Source organism: Cervus canadensis, chromosome 1, assembly GCF_019320065.1.
Source record: "Cervus canadensis isolate Bull #8, Minnesota chromosome 1, ASM1932006v1, whole genome shotgun sequence".
Taxonomy (NCBI): Eukaryota; Metazoa; Chordata; class Mammalia; order Artiodactyla; family Cervidae; genus Cervus; species Cervus canadensis.
The window spans coordinates 91,299,935-91,323,156 of NC_057386.1; the positions used below are offsets into that span (position 1 = coordinate 91,299,935).

At 38.2% G+C, this 23,222-nt stretch overlaps 1 long non-coding RNA gene across 3 annotated transcripts in view; it reads right to left on the reverse strand.

The window, feature by feature from the left end:
- The window catches only part of LOC122453035, a 283,162-nt gene that overhangs the window by 95,550 nt on the left and 164,390 nt on the right, over window positions 1-23,222 (reverse strand). The window contains exon 2 of one of the 3 annotated variants that reach the window (XR_006272920.1): window positions 3,123-3,183. The exons of the other annotated variants lie outside the window; for them this stretch is intronic. This is a non-coding gene — a long non-coding RNA (uncharacterized LOC122453035). The remainder of the gene's footprint in view (window positions 1-3,122; window positions 3,184-23,222) is intronic. 3 annotated transcript variants of the gene reach the window in all.

Sequence of the window (23,222 nt, forward strand, 5' to 3'; positions counted from 1 at the left end):
AAATACTGTGTAATAGTCTGCTTCTCTGTTTGGGTTCAGTGAAGCCACATTGCTAGCTTAAACTCCCATACTAGAATTTATACCATGAAAATAAATAAAAGCTACAAATCAAAGCTTGACTTATCATTTTATTGTCTATACTTACAGCAACAACATGTTTGTTTGTAGCCATTATATTGTATAACTTTCATATTTGAAAATAGGAAAATTTATTAACTTCCAGGAAAATTTGACTAAATTCAATTATTTGAAAACCATTAACCAATTCAGCAAAGAATTTGATCTTATTATTGATGAATTAGTGAAGTCCTACTATATTTCTTTCCTTGTTGTTAGCTTTTGTTTTACTTATCAACATAAACTAAAACATCAACCAACATATATTGAAACTGCACTTATTCATTAGTTGTGACATCAGTTGTATACAAATATGATTCAACAGAAGTCAACAAAATCAATGAGACTTTACAATAAAAATCATTTATGTTTTATTAAAATTTGTAGATCATATAGCAAATGTCCTTTATTTCAGTAAATTTGTAATGAACTTGTGTGTGTGTATATATGTCTGAAAATGTTACTTGGGTCAGTCATGTCTGACTCTTTGTGATCCCATGGACTATAGCCCACGAGGCTCCACTGTCCATGAGATTCTCCAGGCAAGAATACTGGAGTGGGTTGCCACGCCCTCCTTCAGGGGATCTTCCCGACCCAGGGATCAAACTTGCATATCTTATATCTACCTGCAATGGCAGGCAGGTTATTTACCACTAGAGCCATGTAGGAAGCCTGTGTGTGTGTATGTGTATATATTAATCTCCATATATCTATAAATCCTTTTTTTAAATTTGGAAAGCCAATTGTTAAGTGTTTACCAGCATCACACCCTCAAGTTTAGTTACTCAGTCATGTCCAACTCTTTGCAACCCAAGAACTGTAGCCCACCATGCTCCTCTGTCCATGTAAATCTCCAGGCAAGAATACTGGAGTGGGTTGCTATTCCCTTCTGCAGGTGTTTCTTCCTGATCCAGGGATTGAACCCAGGTCTCCTGCATTACAGGGGGATTTTTTACTGTCTGAGCTACTAGGGAAGACCATTTACCAATATACCACTGGATAAAATCCACTTCATCACTTCATGATGTACTTCTACTCCTTTAATGTAACTGGACCTGATTTATTAATATCTTATTTAAATTTTTTCTATGTGTGTCTATGAGGTATATTAGTATACATTTTTCCCTTTTTTAATATTTTTCTTGAGTTTCTTATTGGGTTTATACTGGACTAATGAAATGAACTAGAATTATTCCCTCTCTTTTTTATTTCTTTCAACAGTTTTGGATGAGGTAATTACTTCTGTAAATGTATATTAGAATTAACCTGTAAAACTACCTGTGCCTAGAGGGGATTTTTTGTAGGAAAGTTTTTAACTGTGGATTTGATTTCTGTAATACATGTACATCTACTTAGATTTTATGTATATTCTTGTGTCAGTTTTAATAAATATTCATCAAAGAAATTTTCAATTTTATGTCAGTCATCAGGCAATAGTATGAAGTTGCCTTATATTATCTATATCTTAAGGATTTAGAATAATGTCTTTATCTCACTAATATTTTTGGTAAATTCTGGGGGGCGGTTCTCTTATTTTGTTAGTCAATTTTGTTTGGGATTTATCAACTTTATAAAAGTTTGAAAAATAAGTTCTTAACCTTGTTGATTTTCTTACTGCATATCTGTATTCTATTTTATTGATTTCTACCTTTACTTTTATTAATATCTTAATATTAATATATTAATATCTTATCTACATCTAACTACATCTATCTACATCTATCTTTGGTTTATACTTTCTTTTCCAGTTTCCTGAAGTGAAAGCTTAATTAATTTTTTAAAACCTTGCTCTTTTCTAATAGAAGCATCTAAAGCTTTACATTTCCCTCTAGTCTCTACTTTAGCTATTCCTATAAATTTCAACATGAGGTATTTTCATGATCATTCAATTCAAAATTGTTTTAATATTTCCATTGTGTAATCATTTTACCCCATAACTTAGTCATAAATATGCTGTTTAATCCAAATATATTCCAATATATTATTTCATTTTACCCCAAAGCTACAAGCCAACAGATTTGTATCTCACTGGTAACAGTATCTCAATACTGAATAATGAGATATTTCTATCTTTTTCAATATTTAATTTTCTTATATATTATCCACTTCAAATTTTCAGAAACTTTGTGAAATGCTTATATATTCATTTTCAAGTCCAGAGATTTCAAATAGCACTTTGAGAAGTAATGATTTGTCGGACAATATAAGATATATTATATCTAGACCCCAGTTCGATTCCTTCTCGAAAAGATCTGCTGGAGAAGGGATAGGCTACCCACTCTAGTATTCTTGGACTTCCCTTGGGGCTCAACTGGTAAAGAATCTGCCTGCAATGCGGGAGACCTGGGTTCAATCTCTGGATTGGAAATGTTCCCTGGAGAAGGGAAAAGCTACCCACTCCAGTATTCTGGCCTGGAGAATTCCCTGGACTGTACAGTCCATGGGGTTGCAAAGAGTTGGACATGACTGAGTGACTTAAAAAAAAAATGTTATATGTTACCTTTCAAGTTATCTTTATCTAAAGTAACCCTCAAGATATGCCATCCTCAAAGTGGCGCCTCATTTAATCCTCATGTCAATTTATTTTTTTCTCCATTTGAGATAAATGTATTGTTTTCCTCCATTTTATTACCAAAAATCTGAGACTTGGGGGAAGAAAATGATTTCCCTAAATGACAGATAGTAAGTGACAGAACTAGAACTTACACTGGAGTCTTTTGATTAGCAACTTGGTGCCACATACCTTCTAACAATGTTGGGGGAAGGATTACTTGAGAAAAACGTGTGTAACGCAGAGTACCCCACACAAAGTGTGCACTAATGCTCTGTAGCGACTTTTGTGTTTACAGGAATTCTGACTTTGTTTTTTCCAAAAGATGATCTTGTCTCAGATGGCCATGGAGATTAAATGCCAGAAGCATTTGGGCTCTCACTGTACTTCAATCAGGATAGTACAACTCTATCAGGCCTATTTTTCCCTTTTTATAACAAATACTTTAAAATACCTTTTCTATCCTGAAGTGATCTTCCTAGATAATATATCTTCAGAAATAATTTCAATGCAACCTGAAATGTGAAGAAGAAATAATCCATGTTATAGATTTCAATGTGATTATGGCTACACCAGAAGCCATGATGAAATAGTCGAATATTGTTTCTCTGCTTGTACGCGTCCTTGCTAAGTTGCTTCAGTTGTGTCTGACTCTTTGTGACCCTACTAGACTATAGCTCACCAGGCTCCTCTGTCCATGGGATTCTCCAGGCAAGAATACTGGAGTGAGTTCCCATGCCCTCTTCCAGGGGATCTTCCCAACCCAGAGATTGAACCCAAGTCTCTTATGACTCCTGCATTGGCAAGCAGGTTCTTTACCACAGCCCAGTTCTCTGCTTAGAATAATATAAACACATCAGGAAGAATTACTGACTGAAGTGGTGCTGGCAATATTAACACATAAGGGGCCCCAATGTCAGTGATGTGATTTTCTGAAATGATGATCTACTCTTTCTTGATAGAGTTCTAAACAAAACAAAATACAGTCTTTTCTCAGTTTATACAGTGGTTGCATTTCTGGATAACATAAAATATATGAAAGACATGCAAAAATATTCAAGATTATTTTTAGCTAGGGCTAGCTATCAAGCTCTGCTGCTACTGCTGCTAAGTCACTTCAGTCATGTCCAACTCTGTGCGACCCCATAGATAGCAGCCCACCAGGCTCCACCATCCCTGGGATTCTCCAGGAAAGAGTACTGGAGTGGGTTGCCATTTCCTTCTCCAATGCATGAAAGTGAAAAGTGAAAGTGAAGTCAGTCAGTCATGTCCGACTTTTCGCAACTCCATGGACTGCAGCCTACCAGGCTCCTCTGCCCATGGGATTTTCCAAGCAAGAGTACTGGAGTGGGTTGCCATTGCCTTCTCCGAGCTATCAGGCTTAGATAGTTGTAAACAGGTTTTTCATATCCACAAATACAGGGGAAGACATTTGAAAGTCATGAGTGCTATGGAACAAGTTTTCATTTTGCAGTACAGCCCTGTGTTTGCAGGATATCTAGCCAACCTGATTAATTTCTTATTGACTACTCATTGCCTCATGACAAATTCTATGGACCCACCTGAAAATTGAGAGGAAAGTGTGACAGGAATGGATCTGAAGGCATAGAAATAATATTCTTTGACAAAATCTGCCTCTTTGGCTACCCAAACAGACACTTATATTCTTCCCATCCATAGAACACACCCTTCCTCCATACCCAGGAAGCAACCCTGAAGTCTATCCATGATTTCATTCAGCTCCAGTCTGGAGATCTCCAGTCTTAAAGTGCTTCTTGTGGTTTGATGATATATAAACTAATATGCAAGATATCTGTCTCCAATATACCCATACAAAACACTGAAGAAAGAACAAAATTACCTTAGTAAAGACACTCTCTAAATTCAGTAAGGTTGTAGGTGCCATGGCTTCTGATCCATAAAAACTAACAAATCTTGCTAGACAGGAAAGCAAAGACTCCAACCCCTAATGGAGGAATAAACTCCCCACCTAGAAGCCCCAGTTTTCTTTCTCTGCAAAGTTTCTCTATGACAAATAAGTTTTTAAGTGGCCCCCATAATCTGGATTCTGGGTGCTCAGACCCTGGTGTAGTCCTCACTGCTAGAGTGTGGGTAGGACCTGCAATTTGATTCAAACCAGAATAATATGGCAAGTGTGATGGGATGTCATTCCTGTAGTTCAATTCATTCTATAAGACTCCGTCTTGCTAGCTGACTGACTTGTCCTCTCAGTTCTCTCTCCCTCCACTACAAGCTGTCATGAAATAAATGGCCTCTCGGAGAAGCCTGCAGGTCAAGGAATCACAAGCAGTCTCTAGAAGCTGAGACTGGCTTCAGCAATAAACTGAAACCATCAGTCTTGCAGCCACAGAGAAATGGATTCTGCCAACAATCTGAAGGAGCCCAGGAGCAGGTTCTCCCCAAGTCGAGTCTCCATATGAGGACACAGTCCAGCTTCCCCTTCAGAGACTCTGAGCCATGGATCAGCAAAGTCACGCCTGGTCCCCTGAATCACAGAAACTGTGAGTAATATACATGTGTGCGTGCTCAGTCACTTCAGTCCTGTCTGATTCTTTGCAACCCTATAGACAGTAGCCTGACATCAGGCTCCTCTGTCCATGGGATTCTCCAGGCAACAATACTGGAGTGGGTTGCCATGCTCTTCTCCAGGGGATCTTCCCAATCCAGGATTCGAACCCATGTCTCCTGCATGGCAGGTGGATTCTTTACCCACTGAGCCACCTGAGAAGCCCAAGTAATACATGTTGGTCACTCTAAGTCACTAAGTTCGCAGCAATTTGTTATACAGCATTGAAAACTAATGCACACCCCTTTATCAATTGTCCTTGAGACCAGTGGTTCTGCCCTCGGGAAGATTCTTGCTTCTCCATAAGTGTGATGTGAACTGGGTGAAGCTCAGGGTCTGGAAGGTGCTCACCTCTTAAACCTCCTTCCTGCAGCTTTAGGCTTGGAGTCCAGCTACTCTCAGCCAGGTTCTAGGCTTGTTTGTTGTGTGTGTTTGGTTGGTTTTGTTTGGCACTGTGATCCTCTCTAAAACTCAGTACACTTCTTTTAAATTGGCTTTGATTCAATCCCATGTTTGAATAACTACAGCCAAGTGTCTTTCTAGAAGTGGAATTAAAACACAAAGTCTCTTTTCTTTCATTTAATGGCCTCTTAGCTCTCATTCTCCCAGCTGCTCCATAGAACCGCTACTGATTCGAGACTTTCTAAAATAATGGCTTTGCATGGAGAGGCAATATAGTTAATTTAATCTCTGCCAGTAGATTGTTTATAGATTACATTGATCTCCTCCCTTTTATACTCATTGTTTATACCTGCTTCAAATTGGGGTACAGAAACAGTTGAATTTTTTGACCCAACAAGATGTCAAATTATAGGACACTTGAGCCATTTAGACATCAAGCAGAGTCAGATACAGCCTGCCCCCTACCCCCAGCAAAATCACGTGTTCTATTTCTGTTTGCTGAGTGGTTACTGTGACTTGAGTTCCTTTCTTTGCATATAACTTTGCTCCACCATGACATAATGAATCTTCCCTACTCTTTTCCCTAATGCCATGGCTGCTGGCAGTTCTTACAGGACCTTCTATTCTAGGTGACAATCAATATCTAGGGGGGAAAAAGTGAAATTATTTTACTTAGGAAGAAGAAAGAATAGATGCTAGTGTTGAATACTAACCATAACTGCCATGAGTGTTAGTTTTAGCTAGTATCATTCACTGCAGAGCAAATCATCTCATCAACCCTGAACATTCATTGGAAGCACTGATGTTGAGGCTGATGAAGTTCCAATACTTTGGCCACATGATGAGAAGAGCTGACTCATTAGAAAAGACCCTGATGCTGGGAAATATTGAAGACAGGAGGAAAAGGAGACAACAGAGGATGAGATGGTTGGATGGCATCACCAACTCAACAGCCATTCAGTTCAGTTCTGTACAGTCGCTCAGTCATGTCCGACTCTTTGCAACCCTTTGGACTGCAGCATGCCAGGCTTCCCTGTCCATCACCAATTCCCAGAGCTTACTCAAATTCATGTCCTTCAAGTTAGTGATGCCATTCAACCATCTCATCCTCTGTCATCCCCTTCTCCTCCCACCTTCAATCTCTCCCAGAACCAGGGTCTTTTCCAGTGAGTCAGTTCTTCACATTAGGTGGCCAAAGTATTGGAGTTTCAGCTTCAGCATCAGTCATTCCAGTGAATATTTAGGAATGATTTCCTTTAGGATGGACTGGTTGGATCTCCTTAGAGTCCAAGGGACTCTCAAGAGTCTTCTCCAACACCACAGTCAAAAGCATCAGTTCTTCAGCACACAGCTGTCTTCATAGTCTAACTCTAACATCCATACATGACTACTGGAAAAACCATAGCCTTGATTAGATGGACCTTTATTGGCAAAGTGATGTCTCTGCTTTTTAATATGCTAAGTTAGTCATAACTTTTCTTCCAAGGAGCAAGCATCTTTTCATTTCATGGCTGCGGTCACCATCTGCAGTGATTTTGGAGCCCCCCAAAATAAAGTCTGTCACTGTTTCCACTGTTTCCCCATCTACTTGCCATGAAGTGATGGGACCAGATACCATGATCTTAGCATTCTGAATGTTGACTTTTAAGCCAATTTTTTCACTCTCCTCTTTCACTTTCATCAAGAGGCTCTTTAGTTCCTCTTCACTTTCTGCCATAAGGATGGTGTTATCTGGATATCTGAGGTTATTGATATTTCTCCCAGCAATCTTGATTCCAGCTTGTGCTTCTTCCAGCCAGGCATTTCACATGACGCACTCTGCATATGAATTACATAAGCAGAGTCACCATATACAGCCTTGACGTGCTCCTTTCCTGATTTGGAACCAGTCTGTTGTTCCATGTCAAGTTCTGACTTTTGCTTCTTTACCTGCATACAGATTTCTCAGGAGGCAGGTCAGGTGGTGTGGTATTCCCATCTCTTTCAGAATTTTACATAGTTTATTGCAATCCACACAGTCAAAGGCTTAGGCATAGTCAATAAAGCAGAAGTAGATGCTTTTTCAGAAACTGTCTTGCTTTTTTGATGATCCAACAGATGTTGGCAATTTGATCTCTGGTTCCTCTGCCTTTTCTAAGTCCAGCTTGAACATATGGAAGTTCCTGATTCATGTACAGCTGAAGCCTGACTAGGAGAATTTTGAACATTACTTTGATGTGTGCACTTGTGCAGTAGTTTGAACATTCTTTGGCATTGCCTTTCTTTGGGATTGGAGTGAAAACTGACCTTTTCCAGTCCTGTGGCCGCTGTTGAGTTTTCCAAATTTGCTGGCATATTGAATGCAGCACTTTTGCAGCATCATCTTTTAGGATTTGAAATAGCTCAACTGGAATTCCATCACCTCCACTAGCTTTCTTCATAAGGATGCTTCCTAAGGTCCACTTGACTTTGCATTCCAAGATGTCTGGCTCTAGGTGAGTGATAACACCATCATGGTTATCTGGGTCATGAAGATCTTTTTTGTACAGATCTTCTGTGTATTCTTGCCACCTCTTCTTCATATCTTCTGCTTCTGTTAGGTCCATACTATTTCTGTCCTTAATTGTGCCCATGCTTGCATGATAATATTCCCTTGGTAGCTGTAATTTTCTTGAAGAGATCTCTAGTCTTTCCCATTCTATTGTTTTCTTCTATATCTTTGTGTTGATCACTGAGGAAGGCTTTCTTATCTCTCCTTGCTATTCTTTGGAACTCTGCATTCAAATGGGTATATTTTTCATTTTCTCCTTTGCCTTTAGCTTCTCTTCTTTTCTCAGCTATTTGTTAGGCCTCCTCAGACAACTATTTTGCCTTTTTGCATTTCTTTTTCTTGGGGATGGTCTTGATCACTGCCATCCATCATTCTTCACACACTCTGTCTATCATATTTAATCCCTTGAACCTATTTCTCACTTTCACTGCATAATCATAAGGGATTTGATTTAGGTCATACTTGAATGGTCCAGTGGTTTCCATACTTTCTTTAATTTAAGTCTGAATTTGGCAATAAGGAGTTCATGATCTGAGCCAGTCAGCTCCCGGTCTTGTTTTTGCTGACTGTATAGAGCTTCTCCATCTTTGGCTGCAAAGAATATAATCAATCTGACTTCAATGTCGACCATCTGGTGATGTCCATGTTTAGAGTCTTCTCTTGTGTTGCTGGAGGAAGGTGTTTGCTATAACTAATGCATTCTTTTGGCAAAACTCTGTTAGCCTTTGACCTGCTTCGTTTTGTACTCCAAGGTCAAATTTTCCTGTTACTCCAGGGATCTCTTGACTTCCTTCTTTTTTCATTCCAGTCCCCTATAATGAAAAGATATCTTTTTTTGGTGTTGGTTCTAGAAGGTCTTGTAGGTCTTCATAGAGCCATTCAACTTCAACTTCTTCAGCATTAGTGGTCGGGGCATAGACTTGGATTACCATAATATTGAATGGTTTGCCTTGTAAATGAACAGAGATCATTCTGTCATTTTTGAGATTTCATCCAAGTGCTGCATTTTGGACTCTTTTGTTGACTATGATGGCTACTCCATTTCTTCTAAGGGATTCTTGCCTACAGTAGTAGGTATAATGGTCATCTGAGTTAAATTCACCCATTCCAGTCCATTTTAGTTCACTAAAATGTCAGTGTTCACTCTTGCCATCTCCTATTTGACCACTTCCAATTTGCCTTGATTCATGGACCTAACATTCCAGGTTCCTATGCAATATTGCTCTTTACAGCATCAGACTTTACTTCTATCACCAGTCACATCCACAACTGGGTGTTGTTTTTACTTTGGCTCTGTCTCTTCATTCTTTCTGGAGTTATTTCTCCACTGATCTCCAGCAGCATATTGGGCACCTACCGACCTGGGGAGTTCATCTTTCAGTATCCTATCTTTTTCCCTTGCCATACTGTTCATGGGTTTCTCAAGGCAAGTATACTGAAGTGGTTTGCCATTCCCTTCTCCAGTGGACCACATTTTGTCAGATGGACATGAGTTTGAGCAAACTTGGGAGATAGTGAAGGGAAGCCTGCTGTGCTTCAGTCTATGGGGTCACAAACAGTCATACACAATTTAGTGACTGAACAACAATGACAAGAAATCGTGCCAAAACATAGTGAGTTTAAAATAATCAGTCATTCCACATGCTCATAATTCAGTGAGTCCATCTGGAAAGTCTTTTGAGTCTTTTCTAGCTAATTAATGAGGTCACTCATGATGCTACAGTCCATCTGTGGGTTGTGTAGGGCTGGTTGGTGTAGGAGTCTGATCAGGGATGGCTCATTTCCCAATTTTATCCTCCAGAAGGCTGGCCTAGACTTCCTCACATGGTGACCTCAAAGCAGCAAGAGAAAAAAATAGGAGCTACAAGGTGTCTCAAAGCTTAATAGCAGAACTGGCTAGTCATTCTAGAACATTCTATCTGCAAAACAAGACTTAAGACCAGCCCAGAGTTAAGAACACGGTGAAGTAGACTCTATGTCTTGATAGGGGGAGTTATAATGTGTTCATTCTAAATCATTATAGATATTAAATCAATATATGTAGAACAAAGAAAAGGATTAGTAAATGGAGGAAGAGAACAAAGAGAAAAAAAGATGAGAAAGTGACAAAGAAGGGGAAAAAGGGGAGATAAAGAATATTTTGAGACACATTGAAAAATAAAATACAGGGAAATATTCAGGGTATAATAAATCAGTGCCCTTAAAACATAGAAAAAAAATTAGTAATTTTTAAATAAAGTAATGATCATAACTTTAAAAAACCATGAATTTCAGCTATACTTGTGACATTCAACCTGTTTCAGTTGTCTAAAGTTATGCAGAAAATTAGCCCAGACTTTATGGTAACAAACAACCATTTATTATGCTCAAAGATTCTATGGGTCCGGACTTTGTAAGAGCTTGGCTGAGGGGATTTTCTTGGGCATCTATCAATTGCAGTCAGACGTCAGTTGGAAGAGTTTTCTCAAAACTTGTCTGAGGCCAGAAGCTCCATTTCCAATGTGACTGACTCTCATGCCTGATAATTGGTACTAGTTGTTGGCCCAGGACCTCATTTCTCCACCAGTACCTCGCCAGTGATAGAGAACTCAGGAGAAACCAAACCTGCTAACACCTTGATATTGAACTTCCAGCCTCCAGAAGTGTAAGAAGATAAAAATCTGTTGTTGAAGACACTTTTTGTGGTATTTTGCTGTAGCGGCTCTAGAAAACTAATGCTCCCACCAATATTTAAACTACATTTGAAATTAATGAGAAAAAATGGTTGGTGACTTAAATGTTAAAATTGGATTCCCTGTTTAGGGATTTAGTTTCCTTGTCCAGTAATTAATCTTTTGTTGTTGTTCAGTTGCTAGTCATGTCTGACTCTTTGTGAGCCCATGCACTGTAGCATACCAGGCTTTCCTGTCCTTCACTATCTCCCAGAGTTTGCTCAGACTCATGTCTATTAAGTCAGTGATGCCACCCAACCATCTCACCCTTTGGGATGAATTTTTTGACACGTCTCGATATAGTGATAACTATGGCATAAATTGTAATAGCCAGGGACTTGGATTTGTGTTAATGTTAAATAATCAATATTTGGCAATCTAAGCATTTCATCCAAATTTCTCATATTTTTCCATGCCTTGGCTATCTTTTTTTTTTAATTAAGATATATTTTTCAAAATAGGCTCCTAGAATTTCTGTTTTGAAGTACGGGTATGCTTTTCAAGCTGTGGCCATTATTGAAACCAGAGTTCTACTACCATCTGAAAAGCTATAACAAAGGGAGGGCCGTTGGGTAGGAAATGCTTTTTCTGGTTGCCAGTGGAGATGGGAAACTGTCAGGCTGTTTCATATGTGTACTGCCCAGCAGGTGGCCCTGCCTAAAGCTTCTTGTCTTCCAGACAACTGTTTTCAAAGAGAGCAACCTTCTTTTGCAGAAGTCCCCAGACTAGCAGAATTAGGCCCCTTTGATATACCTACTTCCTCTCAGTTGTATTTACCTAAGAAATTTTACGCACAGAAAGGAAAGAATAGAAGAATAGTCAGCTACAAGACAGGAGTGAGATTTTGTTGTCACTTTCTTTAAAGTATCTTAAAACACAGCTGAACGGAGAAGGATTATGGGGCAGTAAAATACTGTTCAAAATATTCAGTGAATGAATAGCCTGAGACATTTATCATAAAAATAACACTAACCAAAGAAATAATTCCCTCACTGAAAGCAACCACAATTAACTTTAATATGGCTGTGAGCAATCTGCTAATAAATGGTACTTTCATGGTCATAAAACTTTTCACTTTTGTTGAGTTTTAAGAGTCCCTTCATAAGGGTAGTAGTCATTTGTCACTGGAGTTTTATTTGTTAACATTTGTCACAATTTTTTAGAAATAAGTCATTGTAGCTTATCATCTATCTTAAATTTATCCTAGGGTTAATTTAGTTTTTAAAGTCTAAACTTTGAGTGTGATGATTTTACTCATTAAGACCAGAAAAAAAAAATCATTTTTGTCATAATATTCTAGTTTTTTAGAGTCTTGTCTATGTGAAAGATGTGTGTTATTCAGATTAGTTAGACCATTAGCCAACAGAAAAGAAGTAAAGAAGTGGAACAGTTTGTATATTTTAAAGTGAGATCTGGAGTTTAGAAAGTTCAATTCTGGTCCCAAAAGAGTTACTACCAACTATATGATGCTTAAAAACTCACTTTGCCTCTTTCAATTCAAAGATTCTTCCTTGTCTAATATATCACCTGCCCCCAATTGAGGGCTTCTGTAGTGACTCAGAGGTAAAGAATTAGCCTGCAGTGCAAGAGCCACAGTAGATGTGGGTTTGATCCCTGGATCGGGAAGTCCCCTGGAGAAGGAAATGACAACCTACTCCAGTATTCTTGCCTGGAGAATTCCATGAACAGAGGAGCCTAGCAGGCTGTACCATCCATGAAGTTGCAAAGAGTCGGACATGACTGAAGTGACTTAGCATGCATCCCCCCAATAGAAGACGCTACCACATTTACCACCACTTACAAAATGGCTGCTACTCCTGGTTCCAGCACTGTGCCTGTTGAAGAGGCAAAAAACAATTGTTATGCAGCTAAGGGGACCCAGTAGACAGCTAGAGGAAGGACACGCTCAAGGTCCAGAGTAAGAACACACACCAGCATGGTGCTCACACCACTGGAGGAACTGCTTGGAGGAAAGAAAAGAAAATTGGTCCATAAAATAATACCCGAAACACAAAACATATAAGAAGATGAATGATGGTATGTGAGTGTGCACACACACACACACACACACACATATACACAAAACCCTTTCTGGGACTTAGGAAACAAAACATGATTTTTTTAATTAAAAAAATAGGATGGTGAATTAAAGAGGGAATGATAGCAATACAAATGAATGATCAATTCGGGGTGAGATCTCATAATACAGAGGAAAAAATACAAATATAAGGCAAAATATGAAAAGATATACAAGAATTGGATGACAAGAGAACGTCATGATAGATTCAGGAGAACATGACTACGTTATTGATAAATATCCACAAGTAGCATCACTGACATGAAGATCAGGGACAGGGCCACAACTGCTTGGGTAAATCAAACCAGTTGTGCTCATCTAAAGGATTCAGAAGAATATCAGAGGAGTCACAGTACCCAACAGAAAGATCACCATTTTCTGAGGAAGACACGCATCTCCTGGCCTCCAAAGGTCTTAGTCAAGCCTATATGGTTAACATCCAAATCAATCAAGTTCCCATCAGACTGTCTGAAAGCATACTTGTCCTCTTCTAAGCCTGGCCTGATACACATAAGCCGAGAGTGCTCCAGGATGGAGCGTTGTCTGGAGACCTGCCAGAGACCTCTTCACCTGGATCAAGTACACCTCATTAATCTTGAGGTACATAATGCAGCATATGATGGCTACAGGACCATACTCAATACTCTAGCTTGCTTGTCAGGCATGTTTGCAGCCTGTACAGCCTAACACAACTTGATCTAATTACCTTCTTGAATGCTGAGCCAGTTCCCAGGGGTTTCTAGGAGACTCCAACTATAGCACCTGTCATCCTGCAAGAGAACTGAAAATGGGAAAACAGGAGTTCCGGAAAGAGGAAAAGTAACAGATGCTGGAAAGGAAATCATTAAGCCCGTAACTTTTAAATTTTTCTCTAAGCAGAGAAAAGACTTGAATTTTCAGACTAGAAGGGCTCAGAGAGTTTCAGGAAGGGCTTATCAGAAAAGATGTGCATGGCAGCTAAGTCGCTTCAGTAGTGTCCAACTCTGTGCGACCCTATGGGCTGCAGCCCATCGGGCTGCTTTGTTCGTGAGATTGTCCAGGCAAGAATACTGGAGTGGGTTGCCATGCCCTTCTCCAGGGGATCTTCCTGACTCAGGGACTGAATCCTCGTCTCTTATATCTCCTGCGTTGGCAGGCAGGTTCTTTACCACTAGTGCCACCTGGGAAGCCTATCAGAAAAGACACATGTTAATTAATACTACATTCAAGGAGCTATTTTAAGCTTCCAAAAGAAGTGGTTATTTTCAAGGAAGAGCAAAAACATTTAGGATTGAACTTTTATCTGCTACACAGGAATTAAGAAGGGATTCAATCATTTACCAGTGTCAAAAAAAAAAAAAAAACAGAGAGAGTGAGCTGTGTAGATATACAAGGATTCAAAAATATTAAAAAGGTGTGTTCCATTGGAGGCAATTACTAGGCAAAGGATTCTAACCAAACAAAAATTTAACCAGGACGGAAACCTCAAGAAAGGAGAATACAAGATGAGAAAATTACTGAGAACACTCCCTCTACATTATTTATATTCTCTGATCGACGTGGGGACTGATGAGTCAACTTGAACCACATACACAAGTTTCAAATGATGTTTTGGCAATTAAAATCCCTTTGCAGCAAACTCAATGGCTCTTCATTTCCAGACATTTTATTTGATACTCAAATATCTCTGCTCTATAGCAAGATATTCCTTAACTTGATGTCAAAATGAATCTTTTAAAATGTGCCCCAAATACATTTTGCTTGATGATTAAAATCTTCCAAACACAGAACTTTGACAAAATAGTCCAAGTTAATTATAACAGGAAGAATAATAAAATGAGTAGCTCTCTCAAGCTGTAAGTATGAAAGAAAATGAAGATCCTCTTGTCAAAAGTATGTCGTACAAAGTTAAAATATTAGTCAGTGATCAGGAATGAAAAACAATCCCAGTCTTTCTCGGAGTACAATGTGAAGTTGTAGTATCTGCCAGCCCTGTTTCTTTTTCATTTGTTCTTCCTTTGAGAGAATTTGCAAAACAAATTCTTCATACGTTAGATCTCCTTCATAGACTCTTAAAAGTATTGGCACCATAGACACAAAATGTACCATAAAACATTCCTTTATATTTCACATAGTTCCATGGGAAGGAATTTATGCAAATCATAATCACAGACAAAACATATCCTGGTGACATCATGATCTCACTGAAAACTTTCCAACACTAAAAAAAAAAAAAAAAAGTTTCTTCCATCATACCCTCCCCCACCAGTGACAACAGGCACTTCCAGCTGTTGTTTTTAGAGAAGGGAGACTGTGTGTGTAAGCACCACCCTGTTTTTGCTGGGCTCATCCTCCAGCATAGTTTTAGAGTGCTAAAATCACTTCCTCATGTTATGGTCGAGGCTGGAGCTCTTTGTTCTATAACTCCTTTCTGATTAAGATTTTCAAGAAGTTATTAAAAATAATAAACAAAGAATTTGGAGCAAATGTTATTAAGAGATACACATATTCTTGCTTGCCATCCTGACAAAATTCTAAACAGTTGAAAGCTGTTATAACAATGAATCTATAATTAAAAGCATAAGCCAAATAAATTAAAACCATTAAGAATTTCATCATAGTAAGATATATCAAATTCAAAACAAGATTGTAAACTGATTTTGGTGGGGACATTGTAAACGTCATACTTCCTAACTTCATCATTGTGGTTTTAAGTAGAAATTTTTTTGGCCATTGCAGATTTAAAAATATGGAATGCGATCATTTTCTTCTTAGAGGAAAATAACCCTACCAGTACAATTGTTATTATAGTACCTCATAACAAATTCTTCACCACTTCAGCCCAAAATCCGGAAGAGAATTAGTGAAAACACAGAAAAATGTTTTCTGTCCCTTTTAGGCCCAAAAGAAGTTTCTGAACTCCCTGAGTGGAAGCCACAGTGCCTAACACAGTGTCTGCTTTTACAGTTTTACAATATCTGGTGTAACATAGATAAATCACACACCCTAATTTGAATATGCAGTGATTCTTGGAGAAACAGGCCAAATGTAGGTACATATTTTTTTCTTTTTGCATAAGCAAAACCACAACCAAAATCTGAAATAATGAACCTCTGTTGTAAAAAGATTGTTTTGTTTCATTTTTTACTAAACATCTATTACATGGCAATTAATTAGACTAGAATTCAGAGGGTGAATTTCTATTGCCAGATGCTTCATAGGCCCATCTGTTTAACCAACAGTGACAAGGATAACTTTAACAGCCTGTTAAGGATGAGTTAGAAGATGGCTGGTGGAAATACTAAGAAAAATTTAAAAACAGTAAAAGGCTTCACTTCTGATGTTCTCCTTTAGGTTTTTGGTCACTTAACTTTTGTTTGGTTTCTTTTTCTGTACAACTAGGGAGTCAGACTTGAATTGGTGGTTTTTTCAGTTCTTTTAGTGGTACAGCCATTGTTCAAAGAGCCCTGACAGACACACAGGCAGCGGAGCCGCTGAGATTAAGGCAGCGTCGTTCTCAAAGTCCCAGCTGTGGGTCCAGCTGCTGTGGCGCAGAGGCTGAGAAGGCCCCAAACACAGTCTGACCAACAATGCACTAGACAATTAACAGACTGTAAACGTTTATAACTTTACAAGAAACGATAGAAGGGATGAGGAAACAAGTGCCTAACAGTGCCTATCTCCAACTTTAAAATGCTACTTTTAGTTTTTAGTTACAATATTTGGAAACAATGGTTGAAATTTGTTCATTGCCACTTTTTACAAGTTAATTTTTAATAAAATAGATGCAGAGGATTTTTATCATCTCTGAGTTGTAGCAGTTTCTTTCTATCCTTTTCAGGGAGGTAACTTTGATGATACTCCTTGCTGCCAGTGAAAGAAAGTGTTAGTTGCTCAGTCGTGTCTGACTCATCACAACCCCATGGACTGTAGCCCACCAGGGTCCTCTGTCCCTGGCAAATTCTGGAGTAGGTTGCCATTTCCTTCTCCAGGGGATCTTTCTGACACAGGGATCAAACCCACATCTCCTGCATTGCAGGCAGATTCTTTCCCATCTCAGCTGCCAAGGGAAGCCCTTGCTGCCAACCATCTATTTCTCCCTCTTCCTTTCTAATAAAACCTGAATATTTTTCAGCATTTCAATGTGTCCCCTTGAAACTAATCACTTAGTTGATATGATCCACGTGCAAAATTCTGGCCAATGAGATGAAAGCAGAATACTAGGTGGTGGTTTCAGGAAAGCTATTGTTTTATTGATTTTTTTTTTAAAAGACTCATTTATCATTAATTTGTTGAGTGAATTGGTGACATACATATTTTACTCCCACCCTTTGTCACTGAACCAGAATTTAGGCCACTCTCCTGTACATACACAATAAAGCCAATACCACCAGACTCTTGCTGTACTACCATGTCCCCTACCCCCCCACCACATACACCCCTCATCAACCCACATCTATGTTCTCACAGAAAATGCCCTAAGTTGATGGAGAAGGGAAAAATACAAGCCCAATTTATAGATTGCTGGTACCAGCAATAAGGTTACTATTACTGTGTTAATCTATTCAGGGTGGCCCCAAAGGACTGTGGTGGGGAGAAGTCTTTCCCCACAGGTGGAAAAAACATAAAACACCACATTTCATTGTCTTTTTTCCCTGGAAAAGGAGAAATGGCCTAAGGTGCAGTTCCAGACTGAGTCATAAGCAGTTGGCTAACAATATGGCAAGTGATTAGGAAATTGGAAGGAGGGATTCTGGACAATTGGTGACAGGAATAACTGAGAATGGGCCTAATGTATTCATGCCCCATAGGAATGTTCCTCAAAATACTGTCACTGTGCTAGAAGCTGTTCATAATCAGAAATGGACAATGTGCCCTGTGTTCAGTCTGCATCCTGTCCATCCTCACTGTGTGCTCAACGAGATTCTGATCTTTGCTATTCCTACAGAATAATGGTAGTCACATGTCCTTAGATGTTTGTCGAAACCCACAGACCATCCCATACCAAGAGTGAACCCTGGTGTGACTGACGATGATGATGTGTCCATTTAGGTCCATCAGGTGTAGCACATGTACCGCTGTGGTAGGGGATGTTATTAGGGGCAGAGGCTTCTGTATGTGGGGGTAGGGGATATACTGGGAACACTCTGTACTTTCTGCTCAGTTTTGCTATGAACCTAAAACTGCTCTAAATAATAAAGTCCATTTTTTAAAAGTCTGATCTGTTTAACACTTCTTTTCATAAAGATTGACCCATCTCTCATTTGGAACCATAATCTGGTGAGAACAACACCCACCACGTAACAGGTAAACCTCTTCTATCAAATAGTGGGAAGCAATTTGTCCTACCGGGTAATAGATAACTTGTGATTGACATTTGTTTGGTAAAAACCTTCATGATAATGCATACAACATTGCTTTGAATGGCAACAACAACACCACTCACTTTTGCTCATTACATAGCAGCCCAAAATGAAATGTGAAATTTAGCTCTAACAACTTTGAAAAACTGAATAAAAACGTGAGTGGATTAGAGAGACAGGGTTGCTTACTCTTCTCTTTACCCAGAATTGATTTCTTTGGAAAGAACATGAAGATATGGAAAGTTAATAACTGATTCTGAAGAGCAAGAATTGAATTTGTGGGCAATACTTTAAGAAACTGGAGCAATGCATTCTTATCAAGGAATGAAGACCATCCAACAAGACCTATGTAGATCAAGTTTGGCTGAGGCCCCCCCCACTCCGGGTAACTAAACTCAAAACTTCAAAACTGAATTTAAAGACAAAGAAGACAATTATGGATAGGAAACAAAGTGAAGAGAAAGAACTGTTTTCAGTTTTTATCTATTATAAATTACGCTACTCTGAACACTTTTCTATAAACATATAATTCTATTTATTTTTTTATAATATTAAGACTTTTATTCTAGCTTCCCATGCACAAAAAGGATTAGAACAGAATAATACAATTCCAAGAATAGTAATGATGTATTTGAACAGGTTTTATAGTTTCAAAGCTTTTGTTTGCTTGTCTTTGCTTTTTTTGTCTATTTGTTTACATTTTTATTGAGGCATAGTTGATGTATAATATTATATGTTTCAGGTGTACAACACAGTGATTCACAATTTTTAAAGATTATATTCCATGTATAGTTATTATAAAATATTGGCTATTGTCCCTGTGTTGTATGGAATATCCTTGGACAATATTTTTTTCTGTACATAGTAATTTGTACCTCTTAATGCCCTACCCGTATCTTGCTAGTCCCCCTTCTCCCTCCCTTCTGGTAACCACTAATTTATTCTCTGTATCTGGGAATCTGTTTCTTTTTTCTTATATTACCTAGTCTGTTTAATTTTTTTGGATTCTACATTTAAGTGATATCAACAATATTTATCTTTCTCTGTCTGACTTATTTCACTAAGCATAATACCCTCCAAGTCCATCCACATTGTAGCAAATGACAAAATTTCATTCTTTTTTATAGCTGATTAGTATTCCATTGTATACATAGACCACATCTTCTTTATCCAGTCATCTTTTGATAGACACTTAGGTTGCTTCCACATCTTAGCTGTTATAAATAATGCTGCTAAAAACATTGTCATGCTTAGTTGCTCAGTCGTGTCTTATTCTTTGCAGCCCCATGGACTGCAGCACGCCAGGGTCCTCCTGGAGTGGGTTGCCATCTCCTCCTCCAGAGAATCTTCCCAACCCAGGGATCAACCCAGGTCTCCTGAGGGCAGGTAGATTCTTTACTATCTGAGCCAACAGGGAAGCCCTGTAAACATTGGGGGAAAATGTATATTTTTGAATGAGTGAATCGGGGGTTTTGAGGATATACACTCAGGCACGGAATTACTGGGTCATATGATAGTTCTATCGTTAGTTTTTGTGAGAAACTCTCACACTGGTTTCCATCGTGCTGTGCCAGTTTACATTCCCACCAGCAATGAATGACGTTTCCCTTTTCTCCATATCCTCGCCAACATTTGTTATTTGTGCATTTTCTTAATGATAGCTACTCTGACAGGTGTGAGGCAATACAGTTCCTCCTTATTTTGGATGGTTACTCTTGGCTATGTTACCCACAATAAATTTACTCATTTATAGCATATGACATCATTATTACTCTTTTTATTCATTCTAAAATGATTGTTTGAATCTATAATGCCAAGGGCAACAAAGAGGAATGCCAGTTTCAACATATCCTTAAGAGTACTGGGTCATACTGCCTCTTTTTATATTTATATCTGCCTATCTGTCCACCTGGGCTTCCCAGAGGGCTCAGTGTAGAGAATTGGCCTGCCAATGCAGGAGGTGCAGGAGAAACAGGTTTGGTCCCTGGTTCAAGAAGATCACCTGGGGGAGGAAATGGCAACCCCCTCCAGTGTTCCTGCAGGGATAATCCCATGGACGGAGGAGCCTGGAGGGCTATAGTCCAATAGTTTGCAAAACGTAAGACACAGCTGGGTACACACAAGTCTATCTATCTATGTCTGTCTATCTATTATGTACCTAGAATTCGATAGGCAAAACTTTATCTCACAGTTCTACTCATTCATTAATTTAATCAGTATTTATTGACTATCTACTATGTTGCAACCATTATCCAAGTTGCATTTCTTTGAGTTATAAGATTCTATGGCCTACATTTATTTTTACTAACTATGTCTTTTCCTTGGATTTGACCATCATGTTTTTCTGTTTGTTGTTGACAATCATTTTGCCATGAATCTAGATTTGTTCTGGCTGATTCAATAAAGTGCTAGTCACCCAGGAGGGAAATTCTTATGATCTTAGAAGCAATAAACAAGAAAGAAAATGATGGTTCAATTGGATGATAGGTTTTATAAAACTATTTTCAAAGGTTGAGAGAAAATAGAGCATGATTCCACTGTATCTTATCATCTGCTTTCACAGAGACTAGTGTAGTTCTGAACACACAACAAACCCTTGGCAAATATGCTATTTGCCTTTTTTGTAATCCTCTGTGAGCCTCTTTTACCCTGTTCTGAACTTCACTTTCTTTAGTTAGTAGTGTGGATGAAAATAATGCCTGCACAAGAGGAAGCATCAAGGAGAAAATGGGAGAATTCATTTTATCATCTAAACAGCATTCTAGGAATGCGAGGGATGAATAGTAGGAAGCTGTGTTCATGTTTTCCTTCTCAAATAAAATGCTGAAATTCAGAATGCTGGAAAGCCTTGCCAGTTTTCTCACTGGAAATTTTCTGTTGAATAAAGTAGACAGTCTACATAGTAGAAGAAGACATTTTCCTGAAGTGAAAAACATTCTTTTTCACTTTATTTTGAATAAAGTTTATTCATTTTGAATAGAAAAGATAAAGCTAGTGAACATTTTTATTTTTCCTGAGCTTGACTTCGTACAAAAAGCAGATGTTCTGCCATGGACCAAAAAGGAGTTAAAAGAGCAGAGAATAATACTATGAATTACTGGCAATGACAAAGTTGCACAAGGCCCCTGACCAGACACCAGGGAATTTGAAATAGTAAAAGACTAAGCAATAATTTAACCTGAGTCCATGAAGTAACATAGTCTAGATAATTAATACCTGTTTTGTTATTATTTATTATGCTTTTATTGTGAATTTGATGTGTGAATATTTTCTTAAGGATTTTTATGAAGGAGATTGGTCTATGATTTTCTTTTCTTGTGGTGTCTTTGTCTGATATCACAATTGTGCTGTCATCATAAAACAAGTAGGGAAGTGTGCTTCGTCTATTTTGGGGGAAAATTGTATAAGATTGATACTATGTGTTCCTTAAATTTGAGAGAACTCACCGTTAAAACCATCAAGGCTTAGTATTATCTTCATGTGGAAGTTTCTGGTATATGATTCAATTTTTCTGATGGATATAAGGCATTTATATTTTCTGTTTCACCTGGTATCAGATTTGGTAAGTTGTATGTTTTTAATGAATTTGTCAACTTTATCTACCATGCCAGATTCATTCACAAAAAGTTTTCCATAGTATCTAAAATCCTTTTGATTTCTGTAGGATCTGAAGTAATATACTATCTTTCAAACCCTAATCTCAGAATTTTGTGATTTCTCTCTTTGTATCTTTATCACTCTTGCTAGAATTTATACATTTTATTAACTTTTAACAAAACTAACTCCTGGTTTTCCAAAACTTTTCAGTTGTGTCTCTTCTCTATTTGTTTGAGTTTTGATCTTATTTCTTTCCTTCTATGAATTAAATTTTTATATATTTAGGTTCTTAAAATAATCTTATGATAACCTTAAGTTAATTACAATCATAAGGCTCTTAAAATAGAAAATTTAATTATTAATGTTAAGGCTTTCTCTCATTCTAATATAAATATTTAATGGTATAAATTTCCCTTATATACTATATAAGCTTCATGCCACGAATTTTGGAATGTTGCAATTTAATTAGCATTTGGTTCAAAATATTTTCTGATTAATGATTTCTTCTATGATCCATGTGTTAATCAGAAGTTGACTATTAAATTTTTGAATATTGGAACTTTTCTAGATATCTCACTGAACAATAACTTAATTTCATATGGTCACAGAATATAATTACTAATACTGTCTTGTCTTTTGAACTTCACTGAGACTTATTTTATGGCTCGGTATGATTTATCCTGGATCATAGTTCATGTACACCTTTAAAGAATGTGGATTCTGAACTTGTGTTAAATGTCCTATAAATGTCTGTAAGGTAGAGATTGCAGTTGTTCAGTCACTCAGTCATGTCCGATTCCTTGTGACCCCATGGACTGCTGCATGCCAGGCTTCCTTGTCCTTCACCGTCTCCCAGAGTTTGTTCAGACTCACGTCCAATGAGTCAGTGATGTCATCTAGCCATCTCATCATCTGTTGCCTCCTTCTCCTTCTGCCTTCAATTTTTCCCAGAATCAGGGTCTTTTCCAGTGAGTCAGCTCTTTACATTAGGTGGCCAAAGTATTGGAGCTTCAGCTTCAGCACCAATCCTTCCAATGAACATTCAGGGATGATTGCGTTTAGGATTGACTGGTTAGATCTCCTTGCAATCCAAGGGACTTTCAAGGTCTTCTCCACAGTTTGAAAGCATTAGTTCTTCAGCACTCAGCCTTCTTTATGGCCCAACTCTCACATCATACGTGGCTACTGGAAAACCACAGCTTTGACTCGACAGCTATTTGTCAGCAAAGTGATGTCTCTGCTTTTTAATACACTATCTAGCTTTGTCCATAGCTTTTCTTCCAAGGAGCAAGTGTCTTTTAATTTCAT